General features: G+C 39.8%; 1 long non-coding RNA gene across 1 annotated transcript; it reads right to left on the bottom strand.

Moving 5' to 3' along the window:
• Positions 1-8,189: 8,189 nt before the first annotated feature.
• Positions 8,190-16,909, bottom strand: LOC123374714. Its single transcript, XR_006581170.1, has 3 exons — positions 16,677-16,909; positions 11,310-11,577; positions 8,190-8,977 (listed from the first exon to the last, which is right to left on the bottom strand). It is a non-coding gene; the product is annotated as an uncharacterized LOC123374714 (long non-coding RNA).
• Between the last annotated feature and the right edge of the window lie 1,206 nt (positions 16,910-18,115).

Below are 18,115 nucleotides of genomic sequence, written 5' to 3' on the forward strand. Positions count from 1 at the left end.
GGAAACGTATTAAAGACGCTCACATTTTATCGCTATAAAATCCAGGACAAGCCTATCAATATAAATTAGACTTCTATTTGTCACCTTTATCACAAAAAATATATTCTTTTCATTTTGGGAGATTGCATTAAACACAGATGGAAATATCTTTATACATAATTTAACAACTGAAGGAAGCTAAATTGGGACTAGACAAAATCAAGTGTGAATTCAGAAAAGCAGATATCGGTAAATGGGAGATGCCTACATTTATTTTAGATGGACAGTAGTTCTCAAAGTTTTAGGAGGGCAAGTTTCACGCTTTTCTTAAAACAGAGTGGTATAGCTTGGTTAGGCCCTGCTCCTGCAAAGATTTAGACATGTGCCTAATTTTATGCATATGAATAGTGCCACTGAAGCTAATGGGAATACTAACACACTTAAATGTAAGTATGTGAATGGGCCTTGTAGGATCGGGGCTAAAACTATTGATTTGGGGGGGGGGGTATATTTATAGGCAATTTTTGTAACCAACAAGCAATTTTCAAAGATAAGATGTTACTTATGCTAAAAGTGCTCTAGTCTCTATGCTCTTGAGTTATGGTTGCATACACATTTTTGAGCTATAGCTCCCTACTTTCATTATTTTCTAACATTTTAATCTGTGGACATATTTAACCACTTTTGTGATCATTACATATATATGATTTGGAGGACTTTTACTCCTAAGCCCCCTTTTAATAATCTTCTGCCTCATCCCTCTCGAAGGAATCCCATTAGCTTCAGTGGATTTTGGATTGGCTCAGTATCACATCTCTCCTGATGGAGAGCATCATCTTGATTAATCTTGGTTCTGTTCTAATCTTGGTGTGACTGATGTGTAAAGATACTACTAGTAACTAACAGAATTTCAGAGGGGTCTCACAAATAAACCTTGCTGCATCCAATGAGATTCCACTTTCACCTAGCAATCGGCATAATATATTATAAGAAGTCAAATTAGCATGAATAAATAATTATTACATATATAATTGTGGGGTCACCAGCAGAAAGAATATCTACAAAATAATTAAAACCAGCAGATGTCTTACCACCTGCTAAATTTAGGTCACCCTGCCTATACCCTACCAAGGTCTCAAGGCTTGACACAATCAATTTAGGCAATCCCACACTTTTCCTTCTGCGGGCTCAGGGTGTAAGGCATCTATCCTTACCCATGGTGCTCAGGAAGAAACCCGATCAATTTAAGTACCCACCGTTTCCCTCTGAACTCAGGGCTCTACCTTTTCACAGTGACAGAGCCTTGCACAGTTGGGCTCTAAACATTTATTTATTAGCAACACACACAGAATACGTACACCAAGCAAATCTCTTATGCGCACCACTCCCAAAATACAGACAAATTTCACCCAATGGCCAGTTAGGATTCATTCATCTAGGGATTCCTGGCGGCAATACCTCTGCACGTCTCGTTCATTCAGAGAGGTCGGCGTTCCAGCAGCTTGATCTTGCACTGCAGTCCGGAAATGGTTCCCAAAGAGCATTGTTTTTCATTTACATTATATAAGTAAAACTAGTTAAATTTACTAAACCTATCACATTATCCCACACTCCTAAATAACAATTTTAACCAAGTACATACTGGCACCTATCTGTCCTCCTTCCTACCCAAGTTTTTTTACATTTTATCTTTCATGCCCAAATTGTAACTTAGTTGTGACCTTCTCTGTTTATGCAGATGGTCAGCATAAAAACACAAGTTAGAGCTTATTTTACCATTTATTGAGTCTCTCTCTCCCTCCGTATCCTCCCTAATTTTCCAGCACCTGGTTGTCCCTACTTTACAACCTTGGTGGTTATAACTCTTGTTAGGGACATTCCTGAGGTGGGGGTGCTTTGTCAACAGCAGAAAATTCTTTTTTTCAGTTTTAGTGGTGAACTCCCTGAGTTTCACCCAAGGCTGGTTTAATATGAGGCGGGGGGGGGGGGAGTTTGATTGGGTCTCACAATTTCCCTCCATGATGACGCTTTCTGGGAAGTCTGGTGATAGTTGTGATGTCTAAACATGGTGCATCATATGGTATTGGGGAATCTTGGTACAGAAGGAGGTATAGTTGGCTGAAATGAAGCAAAAAGTTTAGTTGTGTGCTGAAAGACCCATTTACCCTTGCTATCCATTGCATCCAGCACCCCAAAATACATGTAGTGCCTTTTTTTAAAGGCAAATATTTGATAATAGAAAGGAAAATGAATGTGTCTGTTTCGTTCCAGATTTCAGACACAACCAAAACTTGGGCATGTTCCAATTAGTCAGGTTTGGCCCATCATAGAGAGAGATGCTAATAACCAAGTTTAGACCAGAGTCTACATTTTTAAACTCTCCCTTCATCTACCTCAAAGTTCAGCTCTGTTCAGACTCAGATCCCAGTAAGGATTCATCTCTGTTTTATTGGGGGTTTCATGGGAAAGATGAAAAAAAACTTTAAATATTGTGCATATGGGCATATTATTAAAGTATGTATTTAGAGCACATATCCTGCAATCACTCCAGCAGTTCTGAAATAAAATACAATATGCTGCTAATTCATTTTAACTCTCAGGCACATTTGTGGATTATGGATCTGAGTTTTTCTGAAATATAGATCTATCACATGAAATATGCAATAAGTCTTTATGAAAAATAGTTACTACACACAGACAAGGTAGCTCTTCTTATACTTCAACTATTTACATTTTTCCTAAATACCAAAGCTGCCAAGTCCACACTATAGATTACTAGTTTGTACCTTTTAATTTTACAACACAAAACTGTTTAAAGTTACATGACCCTAAAGTTTATGAGTCTATGACATGACTGCTAGGAACTTAGACTTGGATGTTAAAAAATAAAACTTTACAATGTATATTTTAAACACATTTCTGAAAACATCCACTCTTTTGCTGAACCATTGTATGCCAAGTTTCGTCCTGGAGAAAATGTTCAGAGCTGAGTTACAAATGCCTGAAATTGCCCCTCTGTAATGGGAACTCGGATGGCCCCATTACGGTAGCATCAAATGCTGGTGGCACTATAATGACATCTTTATAGAAAATGTAGGCTAACATTGTAAAAATAGGCTCTGGATCCAGACATTAAATACTCTGAAGATTTTTGGTGGTTTTTTGCTCCTGATGTTTTAGTTGTCCTCAAGAAAGGGATTATTTTCAACACTGGGATCCCAACATGGGTTCAGATTTTGAACAGATCAAGGATTTTGACTTGGCTCCATCTCTATCTGGGGTCACGATGGTTTCAGTGTGCTGATGACACCCAGCTTCATATACTCCTTTCCCATGAGAGGTAGCGGAGAAGCAACTTATCCAATGTCCAGCCATCAGAGTTAGCTGCTTGAGACTCAACCCAGACAAAACTGAGATCCTACTTATTGGATGGGGGAAGCAGCCAGAGGAAATAGTGGAAGATACATCCGCCTGTCTGATGCCTGATTTTGTTTCTAATAGTCATGTCGGATCCCCAACTATGGCTGGGTATCCAGTAAGGTGTGCTGCTTATCCTCTGTACTTTGCAAGAAGGTGGTGTCCTTCTCTTTCAGTGACAGATCTCACTATAGTCACTCATAGTTTTGCCACCTCTAGGTTAGACTATTGTAATGTGCTGTATATGCAGCTACATAGTAACACTATTCAGAAATTGCAGAACGCAGCAGCCTGTTTAAGTAGCCTTTCCCACCAGGAGCACATACTACCTTTCTTCTATAAACAACAGCATCTACCTGTTAATTTCCTGGTGAAATTCCAGATGTTGGTTTGTCCTATAAATCCCCAAATAGTTTGGATCCTGTATATCTGAGGCTGTCTCGCATGATACCATGGCAGTTGTGATCATCTGAGGAGGATGAGTAACTGTCTGCTGTAACAAGGAGATGGATGGTGGCAGGGCATTTTCAGTAAGAAGTTAGCAGCTCTGGACTGATGTTTTGCATACTCTGCAAAACTTTTTTTTTTTTTTGCAGATGTTTCCTGGGGAAAGAGTTTTAATAAGTTGGTTGAGGTTGATGATTGAGATTGGGAAGATTTTCTTTCACTGTATATGAAGGCTTATTTATAGAACTGTAAAATATTGTGCCATTTTAAATCTGTGTAATCCATCTAGAGTTCAAGAGAAATACAATAAAGTCTAAATAAATAAATTTTCATTCTGTAAGAACACAAAACCAGGGAACTCATTAACTGAATATCCATCTTTCATAGTTTAAGACCTTGCTTAGTAGCCTGTTGAACTAAATTACAACTGTAGTGGCATGGACCATGCCTAAGCCATTGTCTAAAGCATTGCTCTAAAATCCCTCTTCAAAAATTTCATCTAAAAATGTCAGTTTTAATATAAGTACACGTAAAGCATCTCAACTGCTGGCAAAGGCTAGAAATCCTTTTTTGGAGATATCCTACCTCAGGGGAAGGGGATAATTGTCTCCTAAAAATCGCTAGCAAAACCAGACTCTAGGAATTTCCCCAAGATGATACCATCCTTGTTGGGTGGCAAAGAAGCAAATCTCATTTAGAGTGTCTCCTTGAAATTGTCCCACTGGCTTGAAAGATTCTACCAGGTATAATAAAATTCTGTATTTTTAAGACAGGTAATATACCTGCAACTTGCAGACTCTTTCAAATCAGTGGTCCTTTTTTAAGGATGCCTGCTAGATGTCCAGTGAAATCACTGTGACCTGTTCCTACTTGTAGACTATATTTTTACGTTCCTTTTAAAGGTGATTTCTAATGCTGGTTCCCTATAAATGTAGCCATTTATATATGTAACTTACAAATTCTGTGGGCAAGATGCAAAGGTAGACAGATTGCTATGACTAATGCAAAATTTTGAATTGGCCCATGTGTATATAAGGAATATAAATATATATATTTTTTAAATTTCAGCAAACTTTGGTCTCATTTTGTAACACATTTGCAACCTAAGCAATCTTTCCTACCTCAGCATCTACTACAAATCTTGCAGACATCTTGTTTTTGTTTGTCTGTTCTGAAGTTCAACCAAAATTTTTCAACATTTCCTGCAAAACTAAGTTCAGGAAAAAAATTGTTTTGGGTCAAATTGTTCTGATTTTTATTTTTTTTAAATATTACCGTGTATTATACACCATAAAATAAAAGAATTGAAACAGACATTTCAAAATAGAAAATTGAAACCTTCCATTCAGAAAAAAGTTGAAACAGAACATTTTGACCTTACAGAAACATTCTCCATTTTCTTTATGAATGAAATGTCAAAAAAAAAAAAAGTGTTTCACTGTCAACGAATCAGTATTTTCTAACAGGAAACTGAACATTTCCAAGTTGTTCTTCTGTAGGCTGTGCATCATCAAGGCCTTCCCTCTGGTTTAGAAAGGCTAATTCTATACTCTCTGGTGTTCTTGAACAGGGCTCTGAGTTCTGGCCAGAAGGTGACGCTGCTTCTTCCAACATCTGATGATATGCTCCTCACACCAATGGGGGAGTAAGCCACACATTTAAGTTTAAAGCATATATATCTAACACATTAATGGCACAGTCTAATTCACTGATCTACAATTTTTGAGAAGTCGTCTGCTTCAGAGATAAAATGTGATATTTATTATGTATTTTGATGTGCTGAATTCAAATATGACAATTAAAACAACTGATTGGCTACTGTTTCTAAGATATTTAAGTTTTTTACATTTTATGTCTATGTATATTGTGTAGATAGTAGAGTTTTAATCATAAATTGTAAACCTAGGTCTTTTCATGTGTTTATGGTTGCTTTACATGATAATATTTCACCTGTCCTGTTTATGTAACACTTTAAAAATCAGCAAAAAGGTTATATAAATAAAATTTATTATGAGACAAAAGGCAAAAAACTATTATGTACATAGTTTAGTCCTATTCAGTGTCTACTGAGCGCTTCTTGGCTTGTCTCTTGTATTCATTAAATGGAGCATCTCTTGTCACTGTCCAGCAATAGTCTGCAAGCATTGATGGGCTCCATTTGCCCTGATAGCGTTTCTCCATTGTTGCAATGTCCTGGTGAAATTGCTTGCCGTGCTCGTCGCTCACTGCTCTGCAGTTCGGTGGAAAAAAATCTAGATGAGAGTGCAAAAAATGTATCCTTAGTGACATGTTGCAATCAGAGCTTTTGTATGCCTTGAGGAGGTTTTCCACCAACAACCTGTAGTTGTCTGCCTTGTTTCCGAGAAAATTTATTGCCACTAACTGGAAGGCTTTCCATGCCATCTTTTCCTTGCCACGCAGTGCATGGTCAAATGCATCATCTCGAAGAAGTTCACGAATCTGAGGACCAACAAAGACACCTTCTTTTATCTTAGCTTCACTTACCCTTGGAAATTTTCCTCAGAGGTACTTGAAAGCTGCTTGTGTTTTGTCAATGGCCTTGACAAAGTTCTTCATCAGACCCAGCTTGATGTGTAAGGGTGGTAACAAAATCTTCCTTGATTCAACAAGTGGTGGATGCTGAACACTTTTCCTCCCAGGCTCCAATGACTGTCGGAGTTGCCAATCTTTCTTGATGTAGTGGGAATCTCTTGCACGACTATCCCATTCGCAGAGAAAACAGCAGTACTTTGTGTATCCAGTCTGCAGACCAAGCAAGAGAGCAACAACCTTCAAATCGCCACAAAGCTGCCACTGATGTTGGTCATAGTTTATGCACCTCAAAAGTTGTTTCATGTTGTCATAGGTTTCCTTCATATGGACTGCATGACCAACTGGAATTGATGGCAAAACATTGGCATTATGCAGTAAAACAGCTTTAAGACTCGTCTTCGATAAATCAATGAACAGTCTACACTCATCTGGATCGTGAACGATGTTGAGGGCTGCCATCACACCATCGATGTTGTTGCAGGCTACACGATCACCTTCCATGAAGAAGAATGGGACAAGATCCTTTTGACGGTCACGGAACATGGAAACCCTAACATCACCTGCCAGGAGATTCCACTGCTGTAGTCTGGAGCCCAACAGCTCTGCCTTACTCTTGGGTAGTTCCAAATCCCTGACAAGGTCATTCAGTTCACCTTGTGTTATGAGGTGTGGTTCAGAGGAAGAGGATGGGAGAAAATGTGGGTCCTGTGACATTGATGGTTCAGGACCAGAAGTTTCATCCTCTTCCTCGTCTGACTCAAGTGAGTGATTCTGGTGTATCAGGAACCTGCAGTCCTTCTCCGTGGGGTACTGGGCGTATAGCTGATGGAATGTTTGGATAATGCACAGTCCACTTTTTCTTCTTTGACACACCTTTCCCAACTGGAGGCACCATGCAGAAGTAACAATTGCTGGTATGATCTGTTGGCTCTCTCCAAATCATTGGCACTGCAAAAGGCATAGATTTCCTTTTCCTGTTCAACCACTGACGAAGATTTGTTGCACAAGTGTTGCAGCATATGTGTGGGGCCCACCTCTTGTCCTGATCTCCAATTTTGCAGCCAAAATAAAGGTGATAGGCTTTCTTAACCATAGTGGTTATACTATGCTTTTGTGATGCAAAAGTCACTTCACCACAAACATAGCAGAAGTTATCTGCACTGTTCACACAAGTACGAGGCATCTCTGCTCACTTTGGCTAAACAGAAATGTGACCCTTTGCAAAATCAAACACTGACAAATAAGAGAGCATGACACTGTATGATTTCTAGAGCTGATATAGGGCAATTTGTTCAGCAGAGTGATGTAAACTTCGTTATGATTGCATCATCCATGACTTCTAGGAATAACATGATGCAATTCATATCATGTATGACGCAATACCAGCTTCAGATTGCATCATTCATTGTTTTGCCTAAAAAGCAAGTACTGTCCAAACCCAGTCATAGATTTATTCATAGATCCAGTCAAAGATGTATTTTAGTCATTTCTGGTTTAAATTGAGATCCCTTCCCTTTATAACTCACTTATCCTCCGCTATTCCCAAGTCAAGGGTTGTATATACTGACCCAATAGCATATCTTGAAAACTAGAGCGAATCAACAATTTTAAGCATCATTTTCATTCTCAGTGACCCAGAATTAGTAAAGTTGGCCTACATTTATTTCAGAAGCATTTTGGCTGTAGAGCAGTGTTACCCCTGGTCAGCACGGATTACAGTTAGTATAGCTGTAAAAACTCTATTTTGAATAAATCATGAAAACAGTTTTTTTGAGTTCAAGCTTTATTAATGTTGTTTGCATTGCACTAGTTCACCAAAACCCCACTCAGGATTGGGCCTGGTTGTGCTAGGTGCTGTATACAGTCAGTTAGGAAAACATGGTCCCTGCTCTGAAAAGCTCTCAAGCTTAATGGAAGAGACAAGAGACCACATCAACTGTGAGGAACAAGAGAAGAGAGTCTGGAGATAAAAATAAGCTCACACAATATAAGTGATCAATAAGCATGATGTGGTGATAGTCTATTATGTTACAAGCAAGGAGAGGGAAGAAACTGGTAGAAAAAGGCAAGGGAGAAAGACTGCTTTACATTGCAATTTAAAAGCCAAGTTATTACACACAAGGAAAGATGGTTATTCTTTGAGGAAACTGATTACAATTGTTTAACAGGAGGCTGATGTGTGAAAAGGATGAAAATATTCTTGGTGCCTCATACTCAGCAGTTACTGCATTCAGAATATTTTGGCTGTTATTTTGTTAGATTGCTATGGCTTCCTGCAGCTTATTAGGTGCAGCAGTAGTTTTCCCATGGTTCTCTACTTTGTCTGGAGCATAGATTTGGACACCTTTGGAAAATTAAATTGAAGTGGGTTGCAATAAGATTGGCAGAAGCAGCTGATGCTGGAGTTTTTGTATAAATCCATCCATCCTAATTTTGAAGGAAGGTGAACAGGACATCAAAAAATAATGAGACAGAAGACAAATGGCTTGCCTGTTCGGTCATGTGGTGTGCGGAACTTCTGTTTCAGATGTATTTGCACACTAACCCACAGTAGTCAGAGAAAAGGAAAAAGTGGTAAGAGCTGAAGGAGAGAAAATAGTTTATATTAAAAAAATATGGTATGGCTGTTAAGACATACATACAGTGACTCACAATCTAACCCTCATCACCCTTTATCCGTTTCTCTCCTTCCGTATGTTACTCTCACTCATTGTGTCACCTCTGAAATTACATTGTAAATTCTTGCTTGTTTTGGAAAGTGCCAGCAGTGGTAAGATGCTGTATAACAATATGCCTGGATCTAATGTGTTTTTAGATGTGGTATTTTGATACAGTTGACAGCGTGAGTTTGACTACGCTTATTAACAAACCAAAATTATGTTAACTATTTCCACTAACCCCCTCTCACACACACAGTGCTGCACAGATGTTGGCACGCCACTGTGCTGCTGCAGCGTGTCTGGTGAAGATGCTCTATGCCGACGGGAGAGATCGCTTCCGTCGGCATAATACCACCACTTATGCTGATGTCAGCTGCAGTGTTACACACATCCTAAGACACAGGAGCCTGCCCATATAGAAATCAGTGTGGGATCAGGGCCTGAGGACTGTTTGACACTGAAGAGTTACATCAGCATAGCTATTTCTCTCAGAGGTGTGAAAAATCAACACTCTTGAGAGACGTAGTTAAGCCAGCCTAAGTCCTGGTGTTGACAGCACCTCTTGTGACGTCGATTATGATAGTGATGCTCCTGTCACTGTAGTGTCTATCCTGAAGCACTACTGCAGTGCCATTGTAGCATTTCAAGTGTAGACATAGCCTAAGGGTATGTCTACACTACGGGATTATTCCGATTTTACAACAGAATCTTTGTAAAACAGATTGTATAAAGTCGAGTGCACGCGGCCACACTAAGCACATTAATTCGGCGGTGTGCATCCATGTACCGAGGCTAGCGTCGATTTCCGGAGCGTTGCACTGTGGGTAGCTATCCTGTAGCTATCCCATAGTTCCCGCAGTCTCCCCCGCTCACTGGAATTCTGAGTTGAGATACCAATGCAAAAACAGTGTCGCAGGTGATTCTGGGTAAATGTTATCACTCAATCCTTCCTCCGTGAAAGCAACGGCAGACAATCATTTCGCGCCCTTTTTCCCTGGATTGGGAGCTCAGCCAAGAATGCAAATGCTTTTCAGAGACTGCAGGGACTGTGAGATAGCTGGAGTCCTCAGTCCCCACTCCCTCCCTCCATGAGCGTCCATTTGATTCTTTGGCTTTCCGTTAGGCTTGTCACACAGCACTGTGCTGTGGCCTCTGTCTATCATAGCCTGGAGATTTTTTCAAATGCTTTGTCATTTTGTCTTCCATAACGGAGCTCTGATAGAACAGATTTGTCTCCCCATACAGCGATCAGATCCAGTATCTCTCGTACAGTCCATGCTGGAGCTCTTTTTGGATTTGGGACCGCGTCGCCACCCGTGCTGATCAGAGCTCCACGCTGGGCAAACAGGAAATGAAATTCAAAGGTTCGCGGGGCTTTTCCAGTCTACTTGGCCAGTGCATCCGAGTTCAGATTGCTTTCCAGAGCGGTCACAATGGTGCACTGTGGGATACCACCCGGAGGCCAATACCGTCGATTTGCGACCACACTAACCCTAATTCGACATGGCAATACCAATTTCAGCGCTACTCCTCTCATCGGGGAGGAGTACAGAAATTGGTTTAAAGAGCCCTTTATATCGATATAAAGGGCCTCGTTGTGTGGACGGGTGCAGGGTTAAATCAGTTTAACGCTGCTAAATTCGGTTTAAATGTGTAGTGTAGACCAGGCCTATGTGGCTATTATCTCCTTTTCACTTATGAATGAATGAATCTTGGGGAAAGGACTAATAGCATTTTCTAAGGGTCCAATCTTGAAGTTTATACTTGGGGTCTGATCTTATAAGGAGTACAGGAAGGTGCAGGTTCTCAATACAACTCCGGATGTGCTCAGTAACTCACAGGATCTGACCTTTATCCCTTACTCGGACAACACTCCAAATGAAATCAATACAGGAAAAGCCTGAGGAGTGCTATACGCTTGCAACTCTGATGGACTGCAGTGGGAATTGCATATGCTCAGGAGCTCTCAAGATTTGACTGAATTGGAAGTTTGTCTGAATAAGAATGTGAGGTATTGAGTTCCTTCATCTTCCATTGACTTCAGTGGGAGTTGAAAGGTGCTCAGTGGGAGTTCTCAAAAGGCACTTAGCACCTAGAAGGATCAATCCCTGTGGCAGGAGTGACGAGCCTTAAATAAAGGTTAGGTAAAGAAATCCTAAAAAATGTATTTATTTTGTTGCTCGTGAATTGCTTAGCTGCATATAGGAAGAGAGAGATTATTTATTTTAGTGAAAACTATTAGAATGCAGATACCTGTACGATATATCCAAACACTGTCACATTACTGTCTATTCATGGACAGTGTGGGTTTTCATTTTGAGACTTGTGATCACTGGCGCTGCCCTCATAGGACCACTCAGAGATGCTAGATTGTCAGAGTGATTGGCTCTGTGACAGAACTTTGAACTAGTTCTGGAAAAGAAGGTTTTCCAGAAAATACAGTTGAATTTTCAGGCTCTGTCTTTGAATTACAGCTGAGTGACACTGATCTGTCCAGTTTCCACCTTGATCATCATGAAACCTACAAAAGAAAGAAAACAAATATGAGAGTAATTAACCTTTGGAACAACTTACCAAAGGTTGTGGTGGATTCTCCATTACTGACCATTTTAAAATCAAGATTGGAAGTTTTTCTAAATATGATCTAAGAATTATTTTGGGGCCGTTCTATGGCCTTTGTTATACAGGAGATCAGACTAGATGATTACAAGGGTCCCTTTTGTTCCTGGAATCTGCGAATCTGTGAAAATGGACTAGAAGCAAAGATGGAAGTTGGATATGCCCTGGGTATACAACAGGACATATTTGGGACTCTTTTGCTTTCTTCCTAAATTTACGTCAATTCCACAGGTTTCACTCAATGTTCATGATTCCTATATTGAGCCAGGTGAAATAACGGACCTTATGCTGATAATCACATTCAGTGATTTGGTGTTTTTTTTCCCTCGTATGTTGAATCTGAAAACTGTTGTCACCAATAATCAGTAAAGCTATAACAAGACTCCTGCAAATTTCCAGAGATGTTATAGTTCTCATTCATCAACGACTTCAGATAACTGAAAGACTGCAATTGCTCCAGGTTGCGCTGTTAACCCAATTGCTCTCTATAATGTGCTACTTAACTTGATTTTTTTTGACATTCATATTAAAGCCAAAATGAGGAGCAGCTGTAATTACTCTTGCATCAGGATTCTGTATGGAACTTTGTGCTTGCGATGAAAACCACAGTTTTCTGCACAACTCATGGTTTGTGACCACAGTAATGTCACCATATAATGTACTCTGACTTTAAAAAACAGCATGTTTCTTATGCTGTTAGCTTCCTGCTCTCTGCTTTACTGCTTCTTTAGCATAACTTGGGCTCAGGAGCATGAGGGAAGAAACAGAAAGAGTAATATTCCATTACAACTCTGCTTGTCCCTCCTTTCCTCCCAAAACAACAATTTTCTATTTGAGTGAGGGGACTCCAGAATAATTAGACTTAACTCTTGTACAGGTTCTGAGTAGAAATGGGTCTGGGTTATGAAGTTTGGATTCTAATTCAAATGCCTCTACATTTGGGAGTGGTTTGATTGGCTGATCTAGCATGTCCCAATACAGTGTTCTGTATTCTAATGACTTGATACAGATTCAAATCCAAACTTCAGTGGTGTTTGGATACGATGTTCTAGTCTGGAACCATCCCCGATTCTCCAATCATAAATTTGTTTGAAGCAGTAAAAATCAGTCTGTCTGCCTTACTTTCTCGCTCCCTGAAAGATGTATGCATCATTACAATCCTGAAAAGGATAATTTTTCTTACCTCCAGTTTTGAATGGTCAAAGGTCCAATAGAATATTTTGCCTACCTCTAATTGTGAGTCTTTGATTCTGGGGAAGTTCTAGAGTATGCAAGCACTAGAGGCTATTTGGAATCAGAATACACATTGACTCAGGTAAAGAGGATATTTATCCAAACCTCCAAAAACATTGTCTGGTTCAGTGTAGAGATGGGGCTGAACGTAACACCAAATGAAAGTCCTTTCCCATCAAAACTTTGTAGCAAATCTGGATCTGAATTTCATCTCTCAGGACTATTTTCAATTCTGTACTTCAGCTGTGGTCCAGGTTAGTTCCCAGGTTTTTCTGAACCATTTTTCCCATCCGTACAATGCATTTACTAAGGACATTGCACTGCTATGTATGGATATTGCAACACAACATTCTGACGTGAAGAGTTCATTTCTCAAAGTTTTGTTCTTCAGGAAGTTCCTGTAATCCCATTACATCAGTACTTAAGCAGCATGTATGGCACAAGTCATTCCTAGAACAACGATCTCATGGAGACCAAATTTCAGGGGAAATGGGTCACTAGTGTTGGAAAGTAGTTCTGTGCATAGCAAAATCCCTCTGTCCGTATTTCTCCTTTATGTACAGAGGTACCAAATGACAGGTACCCTAGCAAAGATTTATCAAATGCATAGTAGTACAGTGATGCTGGAACTAGGGCTGTTGCCACACCCCCTGGCTTGAAGTAGTAATAAACACCAAATACATGGTTTCCATCATCAACACTTCGACTATAAAAATTGTTCCAGCACCGTGTAGTTCTAGGTGTTAATTTGACTACAGCTGCACTTGACTTCAGCTTCCTATTTGCTTTATATTAACTTCTTCCACACAACTATAACATCTGAAATTTCAAGTTTATAGGGTTGATTATAGAAACTATTTCTCAGGCAAGTAGTCCTATTGATTTTAATGGGACTGCTCACATAAATAAAGACTACTCAGTAAGGGTTTGCAGGGCTTATAGGGTTTATGAACTTTTGTACAGATAAGAAGCAAAGGCCTGAACACTAACCTCTTTGGAGCAATAATACTTTCCAGCTCCCATTATCACTCTCCTCTTTGATATTTCTTAACCAATTATTAATCCACCCCCTTGTTTGACCTAGGATTCTTGTAGTTAATAGAAGTTTGCCATTAGGAATTTCATCAAAGGCTTTCAGAAAATATAAATAAATAATGTCATCTGCCATTACAGAACTTTTTGTAACCTCTCCTAAAGTATCAAGGAAGTTAGACTGGCAGAATTCATCACATTCTGTACTATGCTAGTTATCCTTTATTAAATTATTGCTTTTCCTTTGAGACATGCTAGTTCTGAAATATCTTCTACCTACTTATTCTTTCAATACTATTTCTGATTGCTAATTACCTGGAAAAAGTTAGGTGACATCTGACCCAAATCTTATGAATAGCAGAGATGTTTTTCTAGTCTTGAAAAAGTAACTGGTAATTTTCTTTTGATTGTTGTAGAGTCTCATTTTTTTGCATGTGATGAGCTGGCTAAAACGCTATACAGACCATGGGCCAGAGTTGCTTGGGCTATTGTCAGTGTAGGACTCAGAGAGCGTCCTGCTCCCCTGGTCCACTGCCTAATCAAGGTCAAAACCAGCTCCCAGCACAACTTAGCGCAGCTAAAGGTCCAGTTTGGATGACCATGGATCACCCAAGTACAGTGCACTCTTGCTCCCTTCTCTAAACAAACTAGGGAAATGTGCCCTAGATGGAGCTACTATGAGGTAGGTGTATAACTGGTTGGCAAATAATTTCCAGAGAGTGGTTATCAGGGTTCACAGTCAAGCTGGAAGGGCATATCAAGTTGGGGTACTGCAGGGATCAGTGTTGGGTCCCGTTTTGTTCAATATCTCCATCAATGATTTGGATAATGATGGAGAGAATACACTTATAAAGCCTGCGAATGATACCAAGCTGGGAGGGGTTGCAAGTGCTTTGGAGGATAGCAGTAAAATTCAAAATGATCTGGACAAACCGGAGAAATGGTTTGAAGTAAATAGGATGAAATTCAATAAGGAGAAATGCAAAGTATTCCTTCCTAACTGGAGTAATCTTTTGCACTCATACAAAATGGGAAATGACTGCTTAGAAAAGAGTACTGCAGAAAGGGGTCTGGGACATACAGTGGATCACGAGCTAAATATAAGTGAATAGTGTAATGCTGTTGGAGAGGGAGCAAACATCATTCTGGGATGTATTAGCAGGAATGGTGTAAGCAAGACACAAGAAGTAATTCTTCTGCTCTACTCCACACTGATTAGGCCTCAGCTGGAGTATTGTGTCCAGTTCTGGGCACCACATTTCAGGAAAGAGGTAGACAAAATGGAGAAAGTCCAAAGAGAAACAAAAAAAATTATTAAAGATCTAGAAAACATGGCCTATGAGGAAAGATTGAAAAAAAATTGGGTTTGTGTAGTCTGGAAAGAGAAGACTGAGAGGGACATAACAATTTTCAAGAACATAAAAGGTTGCTACAAGGAAGAGGGAGAAAAATTGTTCTCTCTAACCTCTGAGGACAGGACAAAAGGCAATGGGCTTAAATTGCAGCAAGGGTGGTTTAGGTTGGACATTAGGAAAAACTTCCTAACTGTCAGAGTGGTTAAACACTAGAATAAATTGCCTAGGGAGGTTTTGGAATCTCCATCACTGGAGATTTTTAAGAGCAGGTTAGACAAACACCTGTCAGGGATGGTGTGGATAATACTTAGCCCTCCGCTGAGTGCAGGGGACTGGACCAGAAGGACCTCCCAAGGTCTTTTCCAGTCCTGTGATTCTATTATTGCACCACACATAGAGGAGGTGAACATATCCCGTAGACCCAGGTACACCAGCATAATACTGCTCAGAAATCCTTCTACTTTGGGGGAATCCCCAGCTGCCCTGTTAGAGCAGCTCTGTCCCTTAATGTAAAAAGGACAGAGGCAGGGGAATGGGATCTGGCTCCATGTGTAAATGATGAAAACTGGAAGCTCACTCCTGGGAGTGAAAGTCTCTGCTCTGTCCATACCTACATTAGCAAACACCTTCTTATATTGAAAAATGGGAGTGGGTGGTCCATTCCAGATGTTCCTTTCAGAAGGAAGAATTCTCTAGGCATTATGAAAATTATATCTTTCTATTTAAGCATTTTAATGATTCCAAAAGCCTAATCTTAGATTTCTATAAATATCTTGCTGAGCTGCTCCAGACAATGTTGAACTGTAATTGTTTGGGGGAAGGAAAGCTGAAACAGTGGCCAGAGTTAGTGGTCAGTGTACTGAGAATCTAGGCTCTCTGTTTTCAGTGACAATGTGGAATAATCATTTTCTAAAATTAAGATGTTATCTAGTGAAGGGAGCAGGGATGTCTAAGTACTCCCTAAAAGTCTACTGTATGATTAACTGTAAAAAATTAGAAGAATGAAAACATTAACACTTATTATGCTTCTCTGTGCTGTTATGAACTTCTATTCTTGAAAAGCAATCTTTAAATAACATTTAATATTTGTAAAGCTTTTTTTAAAAAAATACACCAGCTCAATAAAACACGTGTATATGAATTGTTGATGCAAAATCAATTGCAGTAACAAAACTGGGTAATAGTGATTTTGGTAGCCATTTAAGAAGAAAGCACTATTTTTATATTTTAAATTACTCTCAAATCTGTGTAAGAAGCAACTACATTGTATATTTCAGCTATTTTATCATCTATCATCTTTCTTCCTTCCTGTCTAATCGGAGATATGCGTGACTGTTCAGATATATAAGTGGTGCTATTGCAAACGTGGGTATCTTCCTACCTTTGCATATCTTGTGTGCAATTGCTTTTCCTCTCATTCTTATGCAAGAAAACTAGTGATAACATTACTTGATTACATTTTCTATGTCGGTTTGGACCTTGGCCACTTCAAAGACAGCCTAGAGGAAGAGAGATAATCACAACAGTTGAGATGGCGGGCGGAGGAGGAGTTTCTTGCTAACATTCCATAGATTGTCTGGGGATGGAGGTAAATCATTATCAGTAAAGAGATATCAGATCTCAGAGCTCCAAGTTAGCCACGCTCTGTTGATTTTCTGGCAAAATGTATGGCCCATCAGCCCACTTTTCTGTGGTGCTGCCACACTGGTGGAATTGTGGGTTGGCCATGGGAGGATTCCTTCAATGTAGGTGGATCCTGCAATGTCATGGAGCTCAAGTATCATCTCCTAAACTGCTCTCCTACTTATCAGGTGGCCTTACACTCTGCTGTTCTCTTTTTGTATTGGCTGTTATCAGGCAAAGGCTGCTCTGAATTGCATTGGGGGACCAGGAGACATACCCCAGCTGCCCCATGATCTTGAGGGGTACAAAGTTAAACTTTGCATTCCCCTTCTGGACCAGTGCCATGCAGTGCCATAGCTGTAGATGAAAGATTAGGGCCCTTGTATTTACAAAACTTTTTGCCTGAATGGGGTAAGGGGCTGATTGTGGGTACATACATTGTAATTTTGTTTGTAACATATTCATGCTGGGCACATGCTGGACACAATGTAAAAAATAGCCCCTGATTATCTGAGCCAGCAAAAACAAAATGATGAAAAATTGTGCTCTCTGTCCCTCTATTTCCAGACACCATTTAGTTCAGTACTTGGGAGGATGGAACTGTTTGAGAAAGAGGAAAATGTTCTAAATGACAAAAACAAAATGTTAGAGGACTCAGTGAATAAGGGATGGTGGTTTGGGGACGATGCCTGGGGGGACCTATTTTTTCCAGCTCAATGAGATGTTACTTGGTGCACATTGTATTGGAATTAAAATAATTGAAACAGACGAGCCTAAAAATACTTTTCACAATCATGTGCAGTGTTAGGGATGGGTATGAATGGGACTGCCTGATTGTATTGCTGTAATATGCACTACTGTCCCTGCCAGCAGGTATATGGGATCTTGGGGAGCAATTACCACACGGGTGGGGTGCAAAATAAACTTTATTAAGCAAATGCAAAAACAGGGAAAATTCAATAGTGAGGGGTATGGGGGTTGTTAAGGTAGACAATTGGGGAGGGGTTTCTTTTTGGTGAACAGTAAGGGGGTTTCAATAGTGGGGTACAACACAGTAGGATACAATACAGTGGGTAATCAGTTAACACTGAGGTATAAATGTAACAGGTAGCTAGCGATTTCTATGTAAAAAGGTGTCACAGCAGCATATAACCAACTAACAGTTATGGATAAAATGTGTTAAATAACAAACAATTT

Source organism: Mauremys mutica, chromosome 7 (assembly GCF_020497125.1).
Source record: "Mauremys mutica isolate MM-2020 ecotype Southern chromosome 7, ASM2049712v1, whole genome shotgun sequence".
In the NCBI taxonomy this organism is placed as follows: domain Eukaryota; kingdom Metazoa; phylum Chordata; order Testudines; family Geoemydidae; genus Mauremys; species Mauremys mutica.